The sequence below is a fragment of the Balaenoptera physalus genome, assembly GCF_965194825.1.
Source record: "Balaenoptera physalus genome assembly, chromosome: 17".
Lineage (NCBI taxonomy): Eukaryota > Metazoa > Chordata > Mammalia > Artiodactyla > Balaenopteridae > Balaenoptera > Balaenoptera physalus.
In genome coordinates, this window is record NC_138895.1 from 15,416,090 (window position 1) to 15,442,129 (window position 26,040).

The following is a 26,040-nucleotide window of genomic DNA, read 5'->3' on the forward strand; positions in this document are numbered from 1 at the left end:
CCCCAGCCCAAGGAACCACAGTCTGATGAACACTTAGACACTTGGTCACCCTCTAAAGGAGCCAAGAAATCAGGCAGTGCCTCTGGGAAGCAGTCAGGACAAGATGACAAGACTCTATCAACCAGGACCTCCTAGAAACTCCCTTAATAAAAATATGCCAGAGGGACTTCCCTGGCGGTCCAGTGGTTAAGACTCCACGCTTCCACTGCAGGGGGCATGGTTCGACCCCTGGTCGGGGAAGTTCCGCATGCCGCGTCTTGCGGCCAAGAAAATAAAAACCAAAACAAAACAAAATGCCAGATACTCCAAGGCTAGTAATGAGGAGAGAATTCCCTGTGAAGAAGAGACATTTGTCCCCAAAGATTCGCATTCCCTTGAAAGATTTTCATAATTACCTCTGCTGCCACCTGGGCCTGGGGAAGGCACGAGAGAGGAGAGGCCATCTGCCATGGCCCTCAGCATCTCCGCCCATTCTTTGTGGGTATGTCGAAAACGCAAGGCCCTCGCCACTCCTTACCCAGGCCATTTCTCAGGGTTGTGTTTGCAGCTGGCAACCTTGAGGGGTGAGGTAACCTTTCCCCCTGGCCAGAGGACAGGCTTGGTTCTGCTTACTTCAGGGAAGCCCCCCAGGCTCAACGCTCCTCCCCGTAATGCGTGTGCAGGCATCCACAACGGACTCTGCATCTCCCCTAGGACTTGGGGGCACGGGGGCTGGAACACACATCAGCCTGGCACTCGGCCTGCTGCTTTTGCCTGAGGAACAACGTACGTTGTCTCTGATTCTGCAGCCTCGCCTCCCCAGGATCCATGAAACAGTAGGAGGCTAACTTGTTAGCTTAGAGGAAGGGTGAAATCCTAGACCTCACATAGTTCTTGAGGCAGCACCCGATTTTAACATTCTGACCCAAACCCTAGTTTCCCTCTCACTCTACAGGGCAGCAGATGGGCCAAGGCCTGAATTCTTTTTTTTTTTTTTTTAATTTTACTTATTTATTTATGGCTGTGTTGGGTCTTCGTTTCTGTGCGAGGGCTTTCTCCAGTTGCGGCAAGCGGGGGCCACTCTTCATCGCGGTGTGCGGGCCTCTCACTATCGCGGCCTCTCCTGTTGCGGAGCACAGGCTCCAGACGCGCAGGCTCAGTAATTGTGGCTCACGGGCCCAGTTGCTCCGCGGCATGTGGAATCTTCCCAGACCAGGGCTCGAACCCGTGTCCCCTGCATTGGCAGGCAGACTCTCAACCACTGCGCCACCAGGGAAGCCCAAGGCCTGAATTCTTAAACAGATCTTTCCTTAAGCCTAAAGGCCAGTAAAAGAAAACAAATACGTGGGATAACATGAAACGAATTGTGTTAGATATGGTTGATGGGCACTCGCCATGCAGCCCTGACATTTCTGTTTTTTCTTGAATGTCAGAGTCTGGAAAACAAAACAAACGAAAAACAAACAAAAAAAACCCTACATTTCCCAGACTCCTTGGCAGATCAGGTTCTGGATAAGAATTGATACACGCTTGTGAGTTTTGGAAGGTGGAAAAAAGCACAGGTCACACCCACTATGACTCTTATGCCAGCAAGCAGGTCATGGAGACGTGGTATATTTCTGCTTCAGCCTTCATTGGTCCGAACTCCAGCTTCTGGAGGTTGAGAGGCAGTTACAGCATTGGATCTCTGGATCCAGCCACACAGGGAGTCCTGAAATCAGTAGACCAGTGAAGACCTTTGATTCCCACCTTCCAGATTGTGGCAGATGGACCAGCTTCCCTGGCAGGACAGATCTGCAGTTCTAAGAGTCATTCCTGGTCACCCAACCTAAAGACAGCCCTTCCAGAGAGTTTGTAAGCTCATAACTTCCTATAGAGAATCCCTTTCTGCCTAATAGCCCAGAGTGATTTCTCTGGGCAAAAAGCAATACCTGAGATAGTCAGCTTGTAAATTAGGGCTACTCCTCCACAGTTTGGGGTCCCTCTGTAGCAGAAGTCCCTTTTGGGATCTACCTCAGGGATGACCTTGAACTCTCTGGAGACATCTCAAAGTCTGAATCCAGAGAGTAAAGCCAAGAGAAAGCTGGAATTTCTCTCACCTTCCTACCTTCTGGATTTCTGTTTCCTAGCCAAGAACATGCTTCTTCCCTAGATGAGTGGAAAGATTCACATCTGCAGAGGTGACCTGAAGGAGGTGATCTTATTCCAGGCCGTAGAAGAATAATTAACACGAGATAATATAAAACAACACAATCACTGCAGTGACACACTGTTGAGGCTCCCTACAAAGCAGGTGGGAAGGCAGCAGGCTTCATTTCGTTACATTTATCTCAAAGACCTGATGCTCAGACAGTTATAAATAATCCGTGATATAGTCCTGCTGCTGGAAAGGCAGACTGACTGGGGGACAGCAGAATCATTCTCACTTCCCCGCCCCTCTTTCCAAGGTCTGTGCCCTCTGTGGGATGGATAGAGCAGAGGGGGTCAGAACAAGGGCTCCACGACAAACTAACACTATTTCCTCTTTGTGGTGAGTGCATAGAGTCACTCATACATATTTCATTGCAAGAAGCTGCCCCAATTCTAAGATACACCATTATTTTACATATCACCAGAAAGGGAAAAATGCTGCCTGTTAGACTATGACGCACTTTAGTGTGTAATTTAATCTTAATGATTAACGAGAGACAAGAGAACTCTATTGCCAAACTACCTAAATTTTAAGTCTGGCTCTGCTGTTTATGGCGGTATAGGCTCGGACAACTTATTAAACCTCTCTGCCTCCGTTTCCAAGTCGGGATTAATCCCAGTATCTATCTCAGGGTCGTTGTAAGCAGAAAATGAGAGAATTTTGCAAAATGCATACAGCAGGGCCTGGACCAAGGTTGGGGCTAGTAAATGTTAGCCGTTGTTATAGTTATGCATTGCTGCCTTTTGTATTCATCTTATTCATATTTTCTCCTCCCTGATTGTTGGAGGGCAGGGGATCTGGAATCTTCTATTTCACGCAGACCACACACTTAGATTAGCTCCTATCTGGGAAATTATGTTTAGACCGATAAAACATCATACATCCTTTAGGATGCTTCTGTTTGTCTTGTTTTGTTTTCCATTTTTCAACCACACGAACTGCTTCCTCATCAGGATCCCACCACCATGCAAAGATTTACAAAAGTTAAACAATAATTATCCTCTCATTTATCATATTAGGACTGACTGCATATCTTACAGACATTCTTTCATCTTCCCTCTTGGCTATATATTACCAATCCCTTTTACAGAGGAGGGAGCAGAAGATCTGAGTTGATCATCAACTTGTCCTAAATCATTCAGCTTAGAAAGTGTGGAAAGAGATCCAAACCCAGATCAGCCACATTCCAAAATCTACACTCCTAGCCACCTTGCTGTATTGTCTCCCACTGGATCCCAGTGACTGAGATTCAGGTTTCTACAGGGCTGCCTACCATTTCAGTCACTAGTGGTGGTTTCTTTCCCAGTTGGTGACTCCTCCCCAGCCTTCCCTGCATTCCTTTCCTTTACTGGGGAACCTGAGCATCGCAGAACAAGCTGCCCGTGAAGCCCACCCCTCAGAAAACTGCTGCCCACCTGCCCCACATTCCATCATAAGGCTGGGAATAACTGGTCAGCCTCGCCTCATTCCCTCAGAGCCAGTCCTGTAGAGAGAGACGAAATCAACCCTGGCGTCCTGAGATCCCAAATCACAAACACCACATAGTAGAATTCTTTTCATTAAAAAACCCAGAAATGGACTTCCCTGGTGGCGCAGTGGTTAAGAATCGCCTGCCAATGCAGGGGACACGGGTTCGAGCCCTGGTCCAGGAGGATCCCACATGCCGCGGAGCAACTAAGCCCGTGTGTCACAACTACTGAGCCTGCGCTCTAGAGCCCGCAAGCCACAACTACTGAAGCCCGCGCGCCTAGAGCCCGTGTTCCACAACAAGAGAAGCCACTGCAACAAGAAGCCCGCGCACCGAAACAAAGAGTAGCCCCCGCTCGCCGCAACTAGAGAAAGCCCACGTGCAGCCAGGAAGACCCAACACAGCTAAAAATAAATAGTAAATAAATATATTTTTTTTAATTTATATATAAAAAAAAAAACAACCCAGAAATGTAGGGTACTGTGTAGAATGATCAGGAGCTCAGAGCTGCCTGTCTTTTCAAACATTCTTTCCTTAATATAAAGACACTGGAAAAGAGCTCTTTACACAGTTCGCTCAAATCCCCTTCTCTCCTCTCTATCCTCTTTGGTTGATGACGTTTTTGATAATTATCTGACTGCAGAAAAACTCCCAAAATCCACGTTGAAGCGCTATATTATTTTTAACTATTATTGCTATTGGTTTGGGCACGTGTGTGCAGGTTCTTGTATCTCTGGCCTGACTTTTATGCTCCGTTCTCTTTGGATGTCAGTGATACCCTGACAATTGTTCTACTTCCTTTGTTGTAACTATTGAATACCAAGTGACCCAGTACAAGTAGAATGTACCACTTGGACCGTCAGGGAAGTGATTTTAAAGGATTTAGTGTTCCATTTGGGTGCTGCGTAACCTGTCATCAAGGAATGGGATTTAAATGACAAATGAATTGTCTTATGTCATTCCCTCTGTGAAAATTGGAGCTGTTAGTCTCAATTTAGTTTGTCCCAACTGAGGAATGACCAGGCAAATAGGCATGTAAACAATGGAAATATAACATCGAAACATCACGATCTTTTTTCCTTCCTTTAGCTGGTTTTGTTTGCGAAATTTCACACCAGAGGAAAAGCGTAATTTTTCAGACAGAAAAGAACTGTTGTGACAGTTTGCACATTTCAGTTTCTCCTCTGGAGTTTAAAATGTCCCTTTCTCTTACTCCACACAAGGAGACCACTGGTTTTTCTGCCCTCTGGTACTTCTTCCATTAGAGTTTTTCAAGGAAAATAAGATTGTTTCTCCTCCACTCTCAGGAATGTCGACATGCTTTTAGAATCAAAACTGTTGTACAAGTCACAGTGTACCCTGTGGCTCTTAAACTGTTATTTAAATGCTGTCATGCATAGAGAACAGACTAGTGGTTGCCAAGGGGGAGGGTGTTGGGGGAGAGCTGGAGGGGGAGGCTGGGATTAGCAGATGTAAGCTTTTATATATAGAATGGATAAACAACAAGGTCCTAATGTATAGCGCAGAGAACTATATTCAATATCCTATGATAAACCATAACGGAAAAGAATATTTTTAAAAAAGAAGGAATGCATGTATATGTGTAACTGCATCACTTTGCTGTACAGCAGTAAATAACACAATATTGTGAATCAACTATACTTCAATTTAAAATAAATAAATGGGGCTTCCCTGGTGGCGCAGTGGTTGAGAATCTGCCTGCCAATGCAGGGGACACGGGTTCGAGCCCTGGTCTGGGAAGATCCCACATGCCACGGAGCAACTGGGCCCGTGAGCCACAACTACTGAGCCTGTGCGTCTGGAGCCTGTGCTCCGCAACAAGAGAGGCCGCGATGGTGAGAGGCCCGCGCACCGCGATGAAGAGTGGTCCCCACTTGCCACAATTAGAGAAAGCCCTCGCAGAGAAACGAAGACCCAACACAGTCATAAATAAATAAATAAATAAATAAAAGAACGTGAATTTCTTTTAAAAAATTAAATAAATAATTAATTAATTAATTAATTAATTTTTAAAAATAAATGCTGTCATGGGCTAAATTGTGTCATCTCCAAAATTCATATGTTGAAGCCATAACCCCCATACCTCATCCTGTGACTGTATTTGGTAACAGGATGTCTAAAGAGGTAATGAAGTTAAAATGAGGTCATTAGGGTGAGCTCTTATCCAGTATTACTGGTGCCCTTATAAGAACAGGAAATTTGGATACAGATAGGTACAGCAGGAGGACCATGTGAAGACACGGGGGGAACTTGGATGCCTCATCTACCAGCCAAGAAGAGAGGCCTCAGGAGAAACCCACCCTCCTGACACCTTGACCTCCAACTTCCAGCCTCCAGAATCGTGAGAAGATAAATTTCTGTTATTTAAGCCAATCCGTGCTATTTTGTTTTGGCAACCCTAGCAAACCAATACAAATATTGATGAAAAGAAAATCAAATATTTTTAAAATATAATAAGTAACTTATTTTAAAGTTTATTCTTAAAAGAATTTTTCAGGATTTTAAACATTTCTCACAGTAAGAAAAAGTAGTAAAAACTTCCATGATTCACTTCTCAGAATAAATTGGAAGGAGATGACAAGAAAAAACCCTATGGTGCCTGTTAGAGAATATGCTCTCACGGAGTGCATTTTAATGCATGAGAAATGTTACCATGATTGATAGGAAAAACTACTGTGATTGGCATATGTTAAAAAATAAAAGCAATTTATATCAAAGTAATATAATCCATAAGTGAGCAATTTAGAAGAAGAAAAAAGTCAAATAGATATGTCCAATTGGAAAAAAATGAAATATACTGTACCTGTGTCTAAAATAGAAATGTTAATCACAAATCTGAGAACATCCCTAAGATCTGAAAGTATATGAGAAAACATAGAGACCTGGGAAAAAGTGACAACCCTTTAATAAACAAGTGGTAACATTACCCATGTGTCCTCCTCACTTCAGGCTTCTCAAACTGGGGCTGTGTGTCCCCAGAAGCACTGGGCCACCTGCCGGTAGTAAAGCCATGTGATAAACATGGAACATCTTCCTAGAAAGTCATCTTTATTAAGTTTTGAAAATATGACAAACAGAGATGTCTTATGGGGTAGAAAGAAAAATTCAAAGTTTTTTTTTGAATAAAACAGGACCTTTTAAGAAACGTGGTACTTGCTTAAGGTTACTTAGGGCTACTAGCCTCCCAGACTCCCTGGGGTATGGGACCACTCCCTTCAGCCAGGCTACTTTTGTTGAAACGATTAAGAAGTACCTTTATCTGGCACCAGTTTTATCCTCAAGAGATGTGTATTTTATTTAGAAGGCCCTGGGGAAAAAAATATCTCGACCACACAGTTTGAAATTCTCTGAAATTGTCCACACGACTCTTTTTGAAACAAAACATGCCTAAGGGATTATGCTATCAATCATTCACACTTTAGTATGGATTACATCATTCCTACTTTTCTTTTCTCAATGTATGAAACTAACCATCTTTAGAAATTGAAGGTAGAAGGGGAGGTAATCAGGGCTCCCATGGGAAAAGTTGCCAACTCTGCTGGGTAATTTGAAGGGGCTGTTTACCAAGATGCGGCAATGTGTCGGGACCATGAGGCCTACACAGTGCCCAGGAGATGGTAACAGTGGGATTCTACACTAATCCCATGCCAGGCCTGAAGGGGCAGAGGGAAGGAGCGGTTCTCAAAAGTTAGAACCGTGTGGAGAAAGCCACAAGATGGGAGCTGTTGCCTTCAGGAGAGGGGCAAGGTCAGCCTGCAGTGACCCTGCAGGGAGGAAACTGGGTGAAGAAGCACAATCTCGGGTCCGCACTTCTCTACCAGCCTCCGCTCTCCTGCTGGTTGGAAGCCGCTGGAAACTGAGAGAGTGAGGGAACCCACAGAAGCCATCTGTACAAGTCAGCCTCCGGGCACAGAACAGACAAGGAGAGTGGAGGGTGATGGGGAGGGAGCAACAGAAGATGCCGGCCCAGACGACTGAATGGAGAGGACTGGCTGGGCCAGGAGGTGCTAGCAGGGGAGCAGGAGGACCGAAAGGGGGAAAGCATTGAAAATGTTTTGACAAGAAGAGACCTCGGGGCTTCCCTGGTGGCGCAGTGGTTGAGAGTCTGCCTGCCAGTGCAGGGGACACAGGTTCGAGCCCTGGTCTGGGAGGATCCCACATGCCGTGGAGCAACTGGGCCCGTGAGCCACAACTACTGAGCCTGCGCATCTGGAGTCTGTGCTCCACAACGGGAGAGGCCGCGATAGTGAGAGGCCCGTGCACCGCGACGAAGAGTGGCCCCCGCTTGCCGCAACTAGAGAAAGCCCTCTCACAGAAACGAAGACCCAACACAGCCATAAATTAATTAATTAATTAATTTTTTTTTTTTTAAAAGCGAAAGGTATTGAAGAGCATCTCTCATCAAATATTTAAAGAAGAGACCTTGGGTTCTGTTTTCAAAAACGTAAAGGGTTAATACAAAAAAGGATTTAGAAACTATGGATGGTACGTTTCTGTTTAAGGTCAGAAGAACATTATAGATGCTGAAGATGAATAAAATGGAAATATGCTGCAGTGAGACAGTGTGGCAAATGGTTACGTTTGACCAACATGCTTTTCCCAACCCTCTTCCACCCCCTCTCCCAGGAACATACCCAGCCCAGCGGCCAGAGGGGCAGGCATATGCGGTGCAGAATCACATTCTCCTGCCACTGACTGCTCCAAGCATAGGCATGGGATGAGTAGGGCAACCAGAATCCTTCCAGCCTTCCCTGGGCTTGAATAAATTGAAGCTGAGAGAGAAAAACCACCTTTCCTTTTGTATCACCAGGCTGGAATGTTAAACGTCTGGCACTGCCTGAAGCCTTGCTCTGTGGCACATGGAAAATTCCAACCTGCAGTGGTAGAGAATGAGGACATGCACAGTGAGGAGTGATGGAGGGAGAGAAAGATAGTCTTGATGGTAACAGCTGAGTTTCTCCTTTGAGTTGTCCCTGAGGTGAGTGTATTCTGTCCTTCCCTTTTTATAAAAAAATTTTTTTTCTATTTCTTTATTTTATTTATTTGTTTATTTTGGCTGTGTTGGGTCTTCGTTGCTGCGCACAGGCTTTCTCTAGTTGCCGCGAGCGGGGGCTACTCTTCGTTGCGGTGCACGGGCTCCTCGTTGCGGTGGCTTCTCTTGTTGTGGAGCACGGGCTCTAGGCGTGCAGTCTCAGTAGTTGTGGCTTGCGGGCTCAGTAGTTGTGGCTTGCGGGCTGTAGAGCACAGGTGGCTATTTCCTTTCCCATGTTAGGGAAGTTTTTGACTATAATCTCTTTGTATATTTTCTTGGGTCCTTTCTCTCTCTCTTCTCCTTCTGGGACCCCTATAATGAGAATGTTGGTGTGTTTAATGTTGTCCCAGAGGTCTCTTAGGCTGTCTTCATTTCTTTTCATTCTTTTTTCTTTATTCTGTTCCGTGGCAGTGAATTCCACCATTCTGTCTTCCAGGTCACTTATCCGTTCTTCTGCTTCAGTTATTCTGCTATTGATTCCTTCTAGTGTAGTTTTCATTTCGGTTATTGTATTGTTCATCTCTGTTTGTTTGTCTTTTAATTCTTCTAGGTGTTTCTTCTTTAAATCCTCTAGGTCTTTGTTAAAGATATCTTGCATCTTCTCGATCTTTGCCTCCATTCTTTTTCCGAGGTCCTGGATCATCTTCACTGTCATTATTCTGAATTCTTTTTCTGGAAGGTTGCCTTCTCCACTTCATTTAGTTGTTTTTCTGGGGTTTTATCTTGTTCCTTCATCTGGTACATAGTTCTCTGCCATTTCATTTTGTCTGTCTTTCTATGAATGTGGTTTTTGTTGCACAGGCTGCAGGATTGTCAGTAATAGACATTCTTCATTGGAGTTACCCTCCAGCTTCCTCTAAGGAAGGCTTCCAGAACACCTGGCAGTGAACAAATCTCATCACCATTTGACATCTTGCCAGAATTCTTACAACCATCAACCTTTCAAAAGAAGCCCCTGGTTAACGGATCTTGCAGACAACAAGACTGCAATGACTCAGTACTTAGATGGAAAGCCTCTCGTAAAACAAGCATGCTCCAAAAAAATCACAATACCATTTTCCCCTTTGGTTGAACTGGCCTCTTTTTAAGATTCTAACGACCTAAAATCAAGTTTTAATTTAAACATTCCATTGCATATTCTTAGACAGTATTTAGAGCTCATGTAATTTTGCTCTGCCAATACAAAATGATGGGCAAGATCCAAACCCTTACTCAGAGTTCAGACTTAGTTCTTCTTTCAGGCAATGGAATTCTCTTTACAGATGCACAGGTAAGTGAGTTTACTTTTTACCCTTGGTGTGCACACATTCATTCTCACAGGTACCCATCAGATTTATACCAGGGGAAAATTAGAAGGAATGAGAACTGTTCAAATCACACGACCTTAAATGATTTAGGAACCGTTTTGCAAATGTGAATTTATTTGTAGATGACAGTGCATGTTCTCCACCAGGTGGTGTCACATCACAGCCAGGACCGAGACGGACGAGAAAGGAGCCACAGCCCGTGACTGGCTGCTTCAGGGCCTCATCCCAGCCATTTCATTTGTGTCTCAGTAACACAAGACCGTTTCATCTTCTTAAACTTTTCCAGTTTCACTTAGCACATCCTGGCAGCGTTACTCTGTACCTACAATGCCCCTACCCATTGTAGATTCTCCGTATATTCAGGGCACAGGAACCCTAAAGAAAAGACAGGCCTCGGTCAGGTGTGCTGTAAATCTAATGTAGTTAAGCCTCAGGGCCTCTCACTTGCACGACTCCTAACAATACCCTGGGAGGGTCCCTATACATGTGTTCACACATTGCTATGTTTTTATAAAGTTTGCAAAGGTAAGATGTTTTCACTGTAATCCACGAAGACCTTGGTCTCTCTCCAGGGCAACTTCCTCTCCTATCTGTTAGCACTGGAATTGCCATGGGCATTTGTGGGATCCATGTAACGTGAAATAAGGTTGGGGAGTCATTTTGTTCGTATAGCTTTCTGATTCACAGTTAGATTGAGGCTGGCTGTCCCAGAGTAGGGGTGGCGTCCAGGAATACACATAAGCACACAATAACTGCTCACTAAAAATCAGGACTTAAAGTTGTAGTGCTCAAGGTCACACTGTGACATTGTGCCTGCCAGCTTACAGAGAGTGGTAAGAAATAAGGTTTGAAGTATACTGTATTAGTCATCAGGGCTCTCCAGAGAAACACAAGTGGGCGGGGTGGGTGGGGAGAGAGAGAGAGAGAGAGACGATAGGTAGGTAGGTAGATAGATAGATAAATAGATAGATATAGGTAGATAGGTAAGATATTGATTTATTATAAGGAAGTATGGGGGCTGAGAAGTCTCAAGATCTATAGTCAGCAAACTAGAGACCCAGGAGAGCAGTTGGGATAAGTTCTCGTCTGAAAGCCAGCAAGGTCGAGACCCAAGAAAAGCTGATTTTTCAGTTCAGTCCAAAGACAGGAAAAGACCCATGTCCCAGCTCAAAGAGTCCCCTCTTATCCAGTCTTTTTGTTCTGTTCAGTTCTTCAATTGATTGGATGAGGCCAACCACATTAGAGAGAACTGTCTGCTTTACTCAGCCTACTAAATAATTCAAAAGTTATTCTTACTCAGAAACAGCCTCACAGACACACCCAGAATAATGTTTAGCCAAATGTCTGAGCACCCCGTGACACAGTCAAGTTGACACCTAAAATTAAACATCATATGTACCAAACCAGAAACTCCTGCCAAATCTTACTGCTCGCATGTGATGGATTCTTACCGGAGATTTTCCCAAATTTGACAACAATCCTAAAACTTGCATAATATTACCAATAATGAATTGTGAAGCTGAAACAAACTTCTCTAAACTATCCATAATAAAATAAATTGATCAGTCACGAAAGAAAAAACTAAGTTTTCTTTTTATTCTCTCTATAGAAAATATTATAAAATTACTGTCAAATGAAGAAACAATCAAAGAGTATGCAGTCAAGGAACTTAGAAGAGGGAGTTCCCTGGTGGTCTAGTGGTTAGGATTCAGTGCTTTCGCTGCCCTGGCCCAGATTTAACCCCTGGTCAGGACTTAGATCCCTGCAAGCTGCCTGGCATGGCCAAAATTAAAAAAAAAAAAAAAACTTCAGAAGAAGAAAGTATCAAAGATGTATGTCTGGCAGTTAATTAATAAAAACTATTATGTTACTAACACACATTGTAAATTAACTAGATTTCAATTTATAGTTGAAACAAAAAAAAATATTATGTTATTTTTCTGGATTATTTTTATGTCTGTGGTATTTGTTAGCCCTTTAAAATTTATAATTTGTTGGGATTTCTTTTTCAGTCTAAGTAAATGTCTTCTTTCACATCTAATTTTGTGTTTGTAACTTTGTATTCTTTTTATTAAAGGTGGTCTCTGACGTTGCTTAAGACCCAGGAAACATGCCCCTTGGCTGGTCTACAACATTTCATAGAATAAAAATTTTCAAGCTGTTAAGGGCCTTAGAGATCTTTCTGGTCAAGTTACCTCAACTCCAGGTGCACTTTTTTGTTTTTTTTTTGGCCACACCATGTGGCTTGCGGGATCTAGTTCCCCAACCAGGGATTGAACCCAGGCCACGGCACTGAAAGTGCCAAGTCCTAACCACTAGACCACCAGGGAATTTCCCATGCCATCTTAAAATAAGGTGTGACACATAAATCTTAGATGACCTGAGCGGAGAAGAAGCTGGGTGTGGAGGGAGGAGAGAGACCTGAGGTAATTTCTTAGATTAACGTCAAAAACTTCCCAAGTCAGTTTGGACCATAGAAGTACAGCAGTGATGGGAAACAGTGGTTGCTAGAACTAGGGAGGCTACCCCTAGCCAGTAGCCAAATGAAGCTGGTTGATACGGAAGTAACAGGAACTCAGGAAAGCCAAAGTGAAATCAGTATATAGGCCTGATGTTGGCTGAAGCTAAGTTAGCAAATTAAGTTCTGGGAGAAGCAAGATGGGAAAAAGAGGTCTGCAGGGACCAGGTAGACAGAAGAAGGACTGGGCATTACACATCTAAGATGTAAAGACCAAGGCCACCCTCTTGGTACTGGCATACAGAGGCTACCTGCCAACATGGTGAGGCAATCTTGGCCCTCAGAAGAGGAAGGCCCTGAGAAATGAGATTCAATGACAGGAAAAACTAAGTTGAGAAGAGAATAGAGCCATGGAATAGAGCCAGGAAAGATCAGAATGGGGTACCACACTCTATAGCCAGGTCAACCAGGAGGCAGCATGGAGGTCCGGGTGAGATGAAGGTGAGCCCTGCCTAAATCAGGGAGGTACACAGAGTGGGAGACACAGGCAAGCAGCTTCGATTGTCATAGATAGTTCCAGAATCTATGGCAACCGACCCCATTGTCCAAACCCCTGCAGAAAAGCAAGGAGATTAAGGCACTCGGGGGATTTTCAACCATTAGAAGGTGTTGATCAAGGAGACATGGATAAAGGAGATGCTATAGCAGCCAGAAGGAGAAAATGGAAATTAGTTGATTACCAAGTCCTAAAAGACCACAGCAGAGAGGAGGAAGCTTTACCATATTTTTAAACGTGAGGAGACAAGGGAATCAATGAAAACACAGGACAATATCCTTTGAAGCTGGCAGTTAGGAGTGAGGGCGGGGAGACAAAAGAGATTAAACTCAACTTCATTCATCGTGCCCAGTCTGGTGAGAAGTGCTCATAGGAGATTTGATGAAGGAAAAGGCTGAAACTAGTGGCTAAAATGGACCCTGGGGGATTATCAGTTAACATTCACTAGCATGGAAAAGCAAGAGCTGGTTCTACAGCACAGTAAGTGATGGAGTCATGAAGAGTCTCAAAATCATTTTTCTGTGGCAGGTGGACTGTCCAGGCAGCTGTGAGTATCAGTTTTTTTAATTGGGTGAGGAGAAAATGTCACAATCTCACAGTAATGATAGAGCAACAAAGGAAAACGATCTCTCTCGGCTGTTTTTAAAGGGCTAACAGTGCCCTTTGGCTCTGTCTGGTTCCAGGAATTATACACTCATGATAACTGCAAAGCAGCCCCACACAAAGGAGCCCTATTTTCCATTCTTCATCTACTCTTACTCCAATCTGCAGAGGCAAAAATAGAATGCTGTTATAATGCTGGTCATAACAGGGGAGAGAATGCCTCAGGCAAGAACATAAATGGAAGAAAATATATTACATTTGGATTATAAAAATCACACTCAGTGGTTTATACAGCATAGACAGAAAGAAAAATCATAGTTTAACACGCCGGCAAGTGGGACTAACTATTTTTAAAACAAAGCTTTTTAATGATACAAATGAATGAATGTTCATTAAGATAGAAATATATCACATGATTCACTCTTCGTTTTAATTAAGAGCACCGTAAGAAGTTTTCACTTATTTTTCAGAATAATGATTCTGGTTAGTGGACTACCATAGTAATCTCCCAATTAACACTTTACACAGTGAAAAGCAAAATGATGGAAAGATTTTACAAATTCTTAGGTCCATGTGTAAAATGGTTCATCGATATTTAGACGTATGCATAAATGGTAAGAATTGCAAAGCCAACACACACTGTTCTGCTGTCTATTATCTTTACTGCCTGCAACTACAGAAATATGTCAAGAAGATTTTGAGTGAAGGTTTAAAGTTTTCATATATGGCCAACTAATATTTGGCAAGGGAACCAAGAATACTCAATGGGGAAAAGATAGTCTCTTCAATAAATGGTGATGGGAAAACTCGATATTCACATGCAAAAGAATGAAACTGGACCGCTATCTTACACCACTCACAAAAATTAACTCAAAATGGATTAAGGACTTAAATGTAAGACCTGAAGCTTTAAAACTCCTAGAAGAAAACATAAGAAAAAAAGTCCCTGGACATTGGTCTTGGAAATGATTTTTTGGCTCTGACACCAAACACATGAGCAACAAAATTTTGGGTCTACATCAAACTAAAAATGTTCTGCATAGCAAAAGAAACAGTCAACAAAATGAAAAGGCAACTTACAGAATGGGAGAAAGTATTTGTAAACCATATATCTGATAAGGGGTTAATATCCATAATACACAAGAAATTTATATAACTCAATAGCAAAAAATAAATAAATAAATTTGATTTTTAAATGGGCAAAAGACTTAAGTAAACGTGCCTCCAAAAGAAGACATACAAATTGCCAACAGGTATATGAAAAGATACTCAACATCATTGATCATCAGGGTGAGGCAAATCAAAACCACAATGAGATACCACCTCACACTTGTTAGAATGGCTATAATCAAAAAGACAAAAGACGTGGTGATTGCTGTTAGCTATAGTTATTGTGGTGAATATTTCACAATATAACACATATTGAATTATGTAGGACACCTGAAACCAATATAATGTTATATACAAATTATATCTCAATTTTTAAAATGAAGGGGAAAAAAAGACAAGAGATAACAAGTGCTGGTAAAATGTGGAGAAAAGGAAACCCTTGTGCACTGTTGGTGGGAATGTAAGTTGGTACAGCCACTATGGAAAACAGTATGGAGGTTCCTTAAAAAAACTTAAGAGTAAAACTACCATATGGTCCAGCAATCCCACTTCTGGTGTATATCCAAAGGAAATTAAATCGCAATCTTGAATAGATATCTGCACTCCCTTGTTCATTGCTGCATTATTTACAATACCCAAGATGTGGAAACAACCTAAGTGTCCGTCGACAAATGAATGGATAAAGAAAATGTCGCCTACACAATGGAATATTATTCAGCCATAAAAAAAGAAGGAAATCCTGCCATTTGTGACAATACGGATGGACTTTAAGAGCATTATGCTATGTGAAATAAGTCAGCTAGAGAAAGACAAATGCTGTATGCTATTGCTTATATGCAGAATCTAAAAAAACAAACAAACCAAGAGTAGATTGGTTGGTTGGCAGGGACATGGATGCGAGGGAGGGTGGCCAAAGAATACAAACTTCCAGTTATAGAATGAACACGTTCTGGGGTCCTCATATGCAACATGATGGCCATAGTTAACCATATTTTATTGGATACTTGAAAGTTGCTAAGAGAGTACATCTTAAAAGTTCTCATCACAGAAAAAAAATGGTAACTATGTGAGGTGAGTGATGTGTTAACTAATCTTACTGTGGTAATCATTTCTCACCATACATATATATCATATCATCACACTGTACACCTTAAACTTACCTAATGTTATATGTCAGTTATATCTCAAAAAAGCTGGAAACAATTTTTAAATAAAGTTTCACAAAGACTTTGGACAAGTCTTTAGGGTTCTAAAAAATTTAACAAATTCCGTTAACTATTGTCAGAGGAGTAGCTGGCCAGAGTCCAACAAGCTAATATATGCAGAAACATTTGCGAACATACAAGACCCCACTGTTTTGATTTGTTTGTTTGGGGTTTTTTTTTTTTTGGTGTGTGTCAATATATATTTTATTCATTTTAAAAATTCTTTTCCAGTGTCATGGAACTATAATAACAAATAAAAAGTGTATAGATTTAAGGCATACAACATGATGCTTTGACATAAGGCCCCACTGTTGCTAGTATCATGGCTTTGAAAATTCCTCTGGGGACTTCCTTGGTGGTCCAGTGGTTAAGACTCCACGCTCCCAATGCAGGGGACCCAGGTTCGATCCCTGGTTGGGGAACTAGATCCCACATGATGCAACTGAAGATCCCACACACCACAACAAAGATTCCACTAAGGATTGGGTCCATGTTGCATCGGGTCTTAGTTGCAGTCTTGCTGCAACTAAGACCCAACGCAACCAAATAAATAAATAATTTTTTAAAATAAAATAAAATAAATAAAAATTCTTCTGGAATACTGGAATTAAAGATGAAATAGAGACCCCAGGAAAATAGGTGTATCCTGTATTGTCATGTTTCAATAACTAGCCTCTGCCCAAAAATATATTCTCCCATTTAACAAGGAAGAAAAATAGGACAAGAGAAATGTACTCAAACTAAGATGTAAATAGACTCATTATGTAACCATCTGTCTAAAAATAAGAAATAAAAATAAGCTCGTTGTATTTTCTACAGATTATTTAGATGCCCAAGATGTTTGTTACATTAAAAAGAGCTTTAAGCTTTCAAAAAAAAGATTAAATTGTGTATTTATTTGGAATTATGAATCTGCTCACCTCGCAGTTGCCAAAGAAAAATATATAAAGAAAGATTGGGGACTTCCCTGGTGGCACAGTGGTTAAGAATCCGCCTGCCAATGCAGGGACACGGGTTCAAGCCCTGGTCCGGGAAGATCCCACATGCCGCGGAGCAGCTAAGCCCATGCGCCACAACTACTGAGCCTGCGCTCTAGAGCCCGTGAGTCACAACTACTGAAGCCCGCGTGCCTAGAGCCCGTGCACCACAAAAAGAGAAGCCACCACAATGAGAAGCCCACGCATCACAACGAAGAGTAACCCCGGCTCGCCACAAATAGAGAAAGCCCACGTGCAGCAACAAAGACCCAACACAGCCAAAAATAAATAAATAAATTTATAGGAAAAAAAAAAAGAAAGAAAGGTTGGGTGTGGGGAGAGCCCTAACCTTCTCCACTCCCAAAAGAAATATTCTATAAGACATATTTAGACATGGAGTAAAATCATCTCCACGCTGGAGACATGATGTTGAGTATAAAAGGCCATGACTAAGAGAGGAGAGGAAGAAGAGGAAGAGGAGAGAGAGAGAAGAGAGGAGAGAAATGGCTGCGTGCAGGTTGGATGCACCATCATATTGAAATGAGGCCAGGAGGCAGCAGACAGAGTTTTCCGAGCGCTGGCATCGTGGGTGGTGGTTGAGGACAGACATAAAAGCTGCAGAATTAACTAGGCTCAAGACGACAAATGGAACTCTGGCATACAGTTGTTGGCCTGAGAACTGACTCAGCCTTCCAGGTGCTGGGGAGGATTTGATTCTTGCCTGCAAACAACTTCCAGTGACCTTGGGAGGTCCAGAAGTGAATCAGGACTTCAGGTGCTGGCGCAGGCTGATTCCTTTTTAAGAAATTACCAAATCGGTCAGAATTTGACCCATCCAAGCAGTTTATCCCCTAATTTTAAGTGACAAAAGATGTGACCAGTAATTAGAATTGATTATATCTAAACATGAATATGAACATATCTAGGAGGGAATTTGCAAAATAAAAAGTTATGTTGAAGCCATACAGGACTTTTTTCTTTGAAAAGGTTGCTACATTATTTTTGCCATTTCAAAAGCAATTACACAAAAGAAAAAGAAAAGCAATTACAGGACTTCCCTGGTGGTCCAGTGGGGATTCTGCATTCCCAAACCAGGGGGCCCCAGGTTCGACACCTGGTCGGGGAACTAGATCCCGCATGTCACAACTAAGAGTTCACATGCCGCAACTAAGAAGTCTGCATGCCGCAATGAAGATCCTGCATGCCACAACAAAGATCCTGCATGCCGCAACTAAGTCCTGGCGCAGCCAAAATTAAAATATAAGTAAATAATAAATAAATATTTTTTTAAAAAAGCAATTACAAGGAAAAGTCAAAAAAACAAATGATGATCTGTGAGAAAATATTTACAACTTAAATCACAAAGAACTAATATATGAAAAGTTCTTAAATTTTGAGAAAAAAGACAAAAACCTCTATAGAAAAATAAAGCTTAGAAAACAGTTTTCAGAAAAAAGAAAGTTCATTTGCTTGTTAACATGTGAGAAAAGATGCTTAACCTTCACTCAAAGAAGGGAAATGTCAATTTAAACTGCACTGGGGGGCTTCCCTGGTGGCGCAGTGGTTAAGAATCCTCCTGCCAATGCAGGGCACACGGGTTCAAGCCCTGGTCCGGGAAGATCCCACATGCCACGGAGCAACTAAGCCCGTGCGCCACAACTACTGAGCCTGCGCTCTAGAGCCCACGGCGCCGCAACTACCGAAGCCTGCGTGCCTAGAGCCCATGCTCTGCAACAGGAGAAGCCCATGCACCGCACTGAAGAGTAGCCCCTGCTCGTCACAACTAGAGAAAGCCCGCATGCAGCAATGAACACCCAACGCAACCAAAAAAAAAAAAAAAAAACCTGCACTGAGTTATAATTTCTCACATATCAGATGGGCAAAAATCCAAAAGCTTGACAATACACGCTCCTGGTGACACTGTGAGGAAACCAGCAGGCTCATACATTGCTGATGAGAGGTAATTACAGATGCATTTCCCATGAGACCCAGCAGTCTCACTTCTAGAAACCTACCCTATAGATGGATTAATACCGAACAACAGATTCACAGGGTAAATCATTACAGAATTGTTTGTAATAGCAAAAGATTGGAAACTCCCAAATGTTCACAGTAAGGAACTGATTGAATAAACTACCCACACAATAAAGTATATACAGTCACAGTGGTTTCCGGTATACATTAAGGGAAAGAAATGCACTACTGTATATATCAAATGCTACCTTTATGGAAAAAAAGATCAAATAAGAAATATATATCTATATATACATATGCACATACATATGTATGTATATTTTTAAATTTAGCTTATTTTTCCAAAAACTCTGGGAAGATAAACCAGAAATGAATACTAATAAGAGTCAGCAAGTTAGCACAGGGAGGTAGAGAGTGAAGAACAGGGAGAAGGGAGAAAGATGGAAGCAAAACTTTCCTGAATATACCTTTTTATATAGTTTTGATTTTTGACCCATGTAAATATTTTGAATGTTCAAAGAATATATTAGATGAAATCAAAAAGAGAAAGCAACTCTAAAGTTGAGAAGAAACAGAAACAAACATTTCTATATCAACTGACACAAAGCAAAAATTCATTTCAAGTGACTTTTAGAACACACATTTCTTAGTGGGTTATAGCCCAAAGACTAAAAGAATTACTAAAAAAGTCCTCAAAATTCACTTAGTGTTTTTATTGTTGTAATGATGCAATAAGACAGATATTGTAATTTTGAAGCCCGTTTATGAATCTACTAGGAAGCCCATGTGCCACAACTACTGAGCCCACACCCTCTGGGAGCCTGCATGCCATAACTAGAGAAGCGCGAGCCGCAACAAAAAAAATCCGGCATTCCGCAACTAAGACCCGATGCAGCCAAATAAAATAAATAAATAAATAATTTTAAAAATAAAATAAAATAAATGGAATGACACAATATATGGTCATTTGTAACTGACTACTCTGACTTAGCAAAATGTACCCAAATCGGTACTACTTTCCTGTGGCCACTGTAACAAACAACCACAAACTGGATAATTTAAAACAACAGGATTTTATTCTCTCCCCATTCTGAGGGCCAGAAGTCCAAAATCAAGGTATCAGTAAGGACGAGCTCCCTCCTAAGGTTCTGGGGGACCCTTTGTTCCTTCTCTCTTCCAGCTTCTGGTGAGTCCAGGCATTCCTTGACTGGTGGCCACATCACTCCAATCTCCACCACCATGGTCACATTGCCTGCCATTTCTCTGTCTTCTGTGTGTCTCTTATAAGGACACTTGTCATTGGATTTAGGGCCGACTTGAATAATCCAAGATGATCTCATTTCAAGGTCCTAACATAATTACATATTCAAAGAGCTTTTTTCCAAATAAAGTAACATTCACAGGCTCCAGGTATCAGGACATGGACATATCTTTGTGGAGGCTCATTCAACCTACTATAGCCTGTCTTCAAATGCCCCCAAATTCACAACCACCCCACATGCAAAATACATTCACTCAATCCCAACATCCCCAAAAGTCTCAGCCCATTGTAGCATCAACTCTGAGTCCAAAATCTCAACTAAATGTCATCAATTCAAAAGTCCCAAATCTTATCACCTAAATCATGTAAATCAGGTATGGGTGAGACTCTGGGTATGAGCCATCCTTGGGAAAAATTCTCCATCTGTAGATCTGTGAGATGTAAAAACAAGTTATCTGCTTCCAAAAAACTGTGGAAATCCAGCAGGGCAAATTCTGTTAGGTTTTAAAGCCTAGGTGTAATCGTCCATGTCCTGCTCCACAGGACTCAGTACCAATGACTCCACTGCCCTCTGCCTCTGTACACGTGGCTCCACTCTCAGAGCCCAAGGCTGAGACTCCGAGAGTCATTCTTCCTTTTTCTTGAGAGTAGCACAGGTTTGCAGCTGAGTAGCTCTGTCAGCCATTTCCTGCCTGTAGAATGTTGGAAGTTCAACAGCCTTCTTTCATTTAGTCCAGCCTCTGTCCCTTTCAGTCCAAGCTAGCAATGTTCCTGCTGATATAACATTCTCAAAACCTTGTGAGTCTCCTATGTAAGTCATGGTACACCACAACATGAGACAATAGGATCCTCCATAGAGCCTTCCTCGATGATCTCATCTCTATTCCTGACTTCTTGATTGGATTCATGAGTCGTACACTTAATATTTTCAGCAAAAATTTGTCCAGCCAACCACACTCTTGCCTTCTCTCCAGAGCATGATTTTCTAATAGTGAATTTCCTAAGTTTGGCATATTTTGCAATCTGGGTAGGCTGAGAAGTTCATAAATCATCAAGTACTAGTCCTCTTTGCCTAACAGTTTATTCCTCAATGTATTGCTTTCCTATGGCATTTTACTGTAAGCAGCAAGAAGAAAGTAAGCCACACCTTCAACACTTTGCTTGGAAATCTCCTCAGCTAGATACCCCAGTTCCAATCAAAATCCTCATATTTGTATAGAAATTGACAAAGCGATTCTAAAATTCATATAGAAAGGCAAAGTACACAGAATAGCCAAACAACTGTATATTGTATACTGTAATATGCTACCTAATATCAAGACTAATTAAGGCAGGGTGGCATTGGCACAACAAACAGATCAATGGAACAGAGTAAAGGGCCGAGAAATAGACTCATACATGTATGAAAAAATGGTTTTTCGGGGGGGGTGGTGGTGGTGGTGTGTTAAATTGGGAGATTGGGATTGACATATATACACTAATATGTATAAAATGGATAACGAATAAGAACCTGCTGTATAAAAAATAGATAAAATAAAATTCAGAAAAAAGCATAGTATCTGTGGAGCACAATAAAGCGAAATGCAATTTAAAAAAATGACTTTTCAACAAAGATGTAAAAGTAATTCAGTGGAGAAAGGATAGTCTTTTTTTTATATATCTTTTTTAATAATTGCCCATGTACTTACCTTTATTGGGCTCTTAATGTCTCCATATGGCTTTTTTCTTTAATGTTATTTATTTTTGGCTGTGTTGGGTCTTTGTTGCTGCGCGCGGGCTTTCTCTACTTGTGGCGAGTGAGGGCTACCCTTCGTTGCGGTGCGCGGGCTTCTCATTGCGGTGGCTTCTCTTGTTGCAGAGCACGGGCTCTAGGCTCGCGGGCTTTGGTAGTTGTGGCATGCGGGCTCAGTAGTTGTGGCGCATGGGCTTAGCTGCTCAGCGACATGTGGGATCTTCCTGGACCAGGGCTCGAACCCATGTCCCCTGCATTGGTAGGCAGATTCTTAGCCACTGTGCCACCAGGGAAATCCCAGAATAGTCTTTTTTTAACCAATTTTTTTAAAGTTTTTAAAAGAATATTTAGGGGTTAGGCTTAAATGGTAAATTTTATTTTATGTATATCTTACCGTAAATAATTTTAAAATTGAAATAAATAGATATAAAGCAAATATAAAATGCTAGCAATTATTAAAGATAGTTGGTGGATATATGAGTCCTTATTATACTTTTTCAACTTTTTTGCATATTAGAAAATTCCCATAATAAATGTTTTGAATTTTTAAGAAAAGCAAAAATATTGACTATGAGGGAAAAAGAGAGATGGAAGGAGAAAGAATTAAATCAAGAAAGAGGAGGAAGGGAGTTCCCTGGTGGTCTAGTGGTTAGGATTTGGTGCTTTCACTGCTGAGGCCCCGGTTCAATCCCTGGTCGGGGAACTGAGATCCTGCAAGTCGTGCGTCGAAAGAGGAGGAAAGAGAGAAAGAGAAGAAGAAGAAGAAGAATGTTCCCTCTGTTTTCGATACTAATCACTGGGAGACTGAGATTCCTACTACGAAGATTGCCTTTATGCTCACTGGGGAGCAGGTGCTCCTCAGCTCCCACCTGTGGAAGCTGTGCACACGTCCAGGCAAGAGCTTCTCCCTGCAGGATCACAGCAGAAGGCCGTGCAGGTTTTGCACCGCACAAGGGCACCACATAATAGACACTGAGGATTTGTATACTTATTTTTTTTTTTTTTTAATTTTATTTATTTATTTATTTTTGGCTGTCTTGGGTCTTCATTTCTGTGCGAGGGCTTTCTCTAGTTGTGGCAAGCGGGGGCCACTCTTCATCGCTGTGCGCGGGCCTCTCACTATCGCGGCCTCTCTTGTTGCAGAGCACAGGCTCCAGACGCGCAGGCTCAGTAGTTGTGGCTCACGGGGCCAGCTGCTCCGCGGCATGTGGGATCTTCCCAGACCAGGGCTCGAACCCGTGTCCCCTGCATTAGCAGGCAGATTCTCAACCACTGCGCCACCAGGGAAGCCCTTGTATACTTATTGTTACAATTTTCCAAAAGAGAGAAACTTGGAGCTCACAGGGGTCCTGTAAATTAGGTTGAGGTTAAGAGAAAAAGAAGTGAACAAATATTCAGGTCCTAAAGGATTAAAGCTTGGACTAGAATATTATATAGCATTGTTTTGGTTAACCAAGCTGCTTTGTGCTTAATCAGAAAAAAGGAATTTCCTATGGAGACATTTTATATGATTTCGTATTACTTTTTAAAAATAAATTTATTTATTTATTATTTTCTTTATTTTTGGCTGCATTGGGTCTTTGTTGCTGCGCGGGCTTTCCCTAGTTGCAGCGAGCGGTGGCTACTCTTTGTTGCGGTGCGCGGGTTCTAGGCATATGGGCTTCAGTAGTTGTGGCTCACAGGCCCTAGAGTGCAGGCTCAGTAGTTGTGGCGCACGGGCTTAGTTGCTCCGCAGCATATGGGATCTTCCCGGATCAGGGCTCGAACCCATGTCCCCTGCATTGGCAGGCGGATTCTTAACCACTGGGCCACCAGGGAAGTCCCTGATTTCATATTACTTTTATTCCTGTTTGTTAAGAAAATAAAAGGCATTTCTAAAGAGCTCTGTTTAATAAATAATTGAGGTTCTTCATATCACCTCTAATGTTTAAAATTACAGGTCCAGACTAATCATGTTTAAAATTTTTTTTAATGTCCTAATATGCTTGCCTTTCAAAAAGCATTAGCGATTTTGAAGAACACATGATGCTTCAGGATTAAATTTATCAGCTGTAAAAATGACGCTGACTCATTATGGGTTTATAGGAGTTGATTACACTTTCTCTTCCCAACTCCCACGTCTCTAATCTGGGAGCTGACCTGATTTATGGTAGAAACATGTCAGAAGGCAATGTAAAACAAAAGCAAGAGAAAAAAAAGCAATGGAAAAATCACTAAAACCCTGCATTACTGATAAAACTAGAGCAGTAGCCATAAAGTGACGTGGGAATACAAAGTGCCTAAAAGTATTATATACATTTAATCAAAGTAACCCTCATAAACAATAAATGATATCCCAAAATATTTCACTGGCTTAAGGGATTTAATGAGAGAAAACATCCTACTTTTCTCTAGGATGATTAAACCTATGAATAAACCACAAATGAGACAAAAATTCTTCTTCACTTGACAGAGCCTCCCCCTCTTGAATACCTCTTAATTGTTATCAGTTTAGAATTAAATGAATCAACTTAGAAAACGATAAAAGCCCCAACCCCCTCACCATACATTTGAGCCTGAGGGCTTTTGGCAAAAGATTCCCGGTAAACTGTTCAGCTGACCCAGAGATTAACCCATTTATAAATGCATCCAGCCGCCACTGAGTATGATGGGTTTTTATTCATTTAATGAATACTAGTCTAATGTAAATCTGTATGTAGTTAAAAATAGAGGACCCCATTTAATCCTACTCAGGACCTTTTATTTTGCTTCTTAGTAGAGTACTGCTATGGATATGTCAATGTTACTTCCAGAATGATAGATTCTTACCGAGTAATTCAAACATCCTAATGATGATAGCAGGAGGACAAAGAACTCCAAGCACTTTGCTCCGACCTCATTCATTAGAACTCTTACGGTTAAAAAAAAAAAAAAAAAAGAAATGGGGAAATTCCCTGGTGGTCCAGTAGTTAGGACTTGGCACTTTCACTGCTGGGGGTTCTATCCCTGGTCAGGGAACTAAGATCCGGCAAGCCACGTGGCAGGGCCAAAAAAAAAAAAGAAGAGAAAGATGCAGTCTGCATGCACAATTGACAGTGGTTAAAAACATATGGTTCTAAGCAAAACAACTAAAAAAAAAAAAAAAAAAGCCAAAAAGCTGGGACTTCCCTGGTGGTCCAGTGGTTAAGACTCCGTGCTTCAACTGCAGGGGGCACGGGTTTGATCCCTGGTCGGGGGAACTAAGATCCGTCATGCCATGCGGTGCAGCCAAAAAGATAAAACAAAATAAATGTTTAAAGAAAAGCTAATATCGAATTGCAATTCCATAAGGGAGGAAAAGCCATTAGGAGGCATCAAAAATATAAGAAGATCCCAGACTTTGAATTCTATCCAGTTTGTATTCCCAATGTTTAGCAAGGAGGCTGCCACATGGTAGGAGACTGAAGGAAAAAATAAATGAGTTGATGTTCTAGACTGTGATAGAGACATCCTCTACTTCTGCCTTAGTAATGGAATACCAAATTTTCACCTGGGTAAAGGAATGCTCAGAATCAAGAATACATTTCCCAGGCTCCATGGCACCTTCAAGTTCTGACCAATGGGATACAAGCAGAAGGGGAAGGCTCCATTATCGGTTCTGCTTCCTCCTCTCTGCTGGCTGGAATGAAAGCATAAAGCCTAGAGCTCCAACAACCATCCTGTAGGCCAAGAGGTGACCCTGGGAATGAAAGCTTCAGCTTCATTTCCTGGCTCCCATTTAATTAAATTTGCTGTGTTCCTGCTGCCAACATGAAGGTTTTTGCATAAAATTTCAATGGCTAAGGCAACACATAAATACAAGGGCCTTCTTTAAGAGACCGGTTCCTCCTTGGATGATGGTAACACACACTCTGTTGCTTGTGACAGTGAACCCTGGAGTTCCTTTGGCCAACATCACATTATTTTTGCTACTCTCTGATTTATGGATACATCATATGACATCAGCAAGTGGAAGTCATATTTAGTTCTTTTCTGGAATTCAATATACACAGAACATATTATTTCCTAGGTTCTTACCTCCCTGTTTGAAACTTGGGGAAACAAACTTAGCCATGATGGTGATTAAAAAGGGTGAAAAAAAGATTCAGAGGGACAGTTAAAAGGACTAAAATTATTCAAACTGAAGTAGAAAGAATTAAAGCCATTTC

At 41.8% G+C, this 26,040-nt stretch overlaps 1 long non-coding RNA gene across 2 annotated transcripts in view; it reads left to right on the forward strand.

Moving 5' to 3' along the window:
- Positions 1-22,864, forward strand: part of LOC309646927 — a 28,579-nt gene extending 5,715 nt beyond the window's left edge. Inside the window, exons 3-4 of one of the 2 annotated variants that reach the window (XR_014255659.1) lie at positions 8,470-8,637; positions 12,076-22,864. This is a non-coding gene — a long non-coding RNA (uncharacterized lncRNA). Of the gene's footprint in view, positions 1-8,469; positions 8,638-10,144; positions 11,580-12,075 lie in introns of those variants that run through there. The other variant, XR_014255660.1, reaches the window with a different exon arrangement.
- The last annotated feature ends 3,176 nt before the right edge of the window (positions 22,865-26,040 follow it).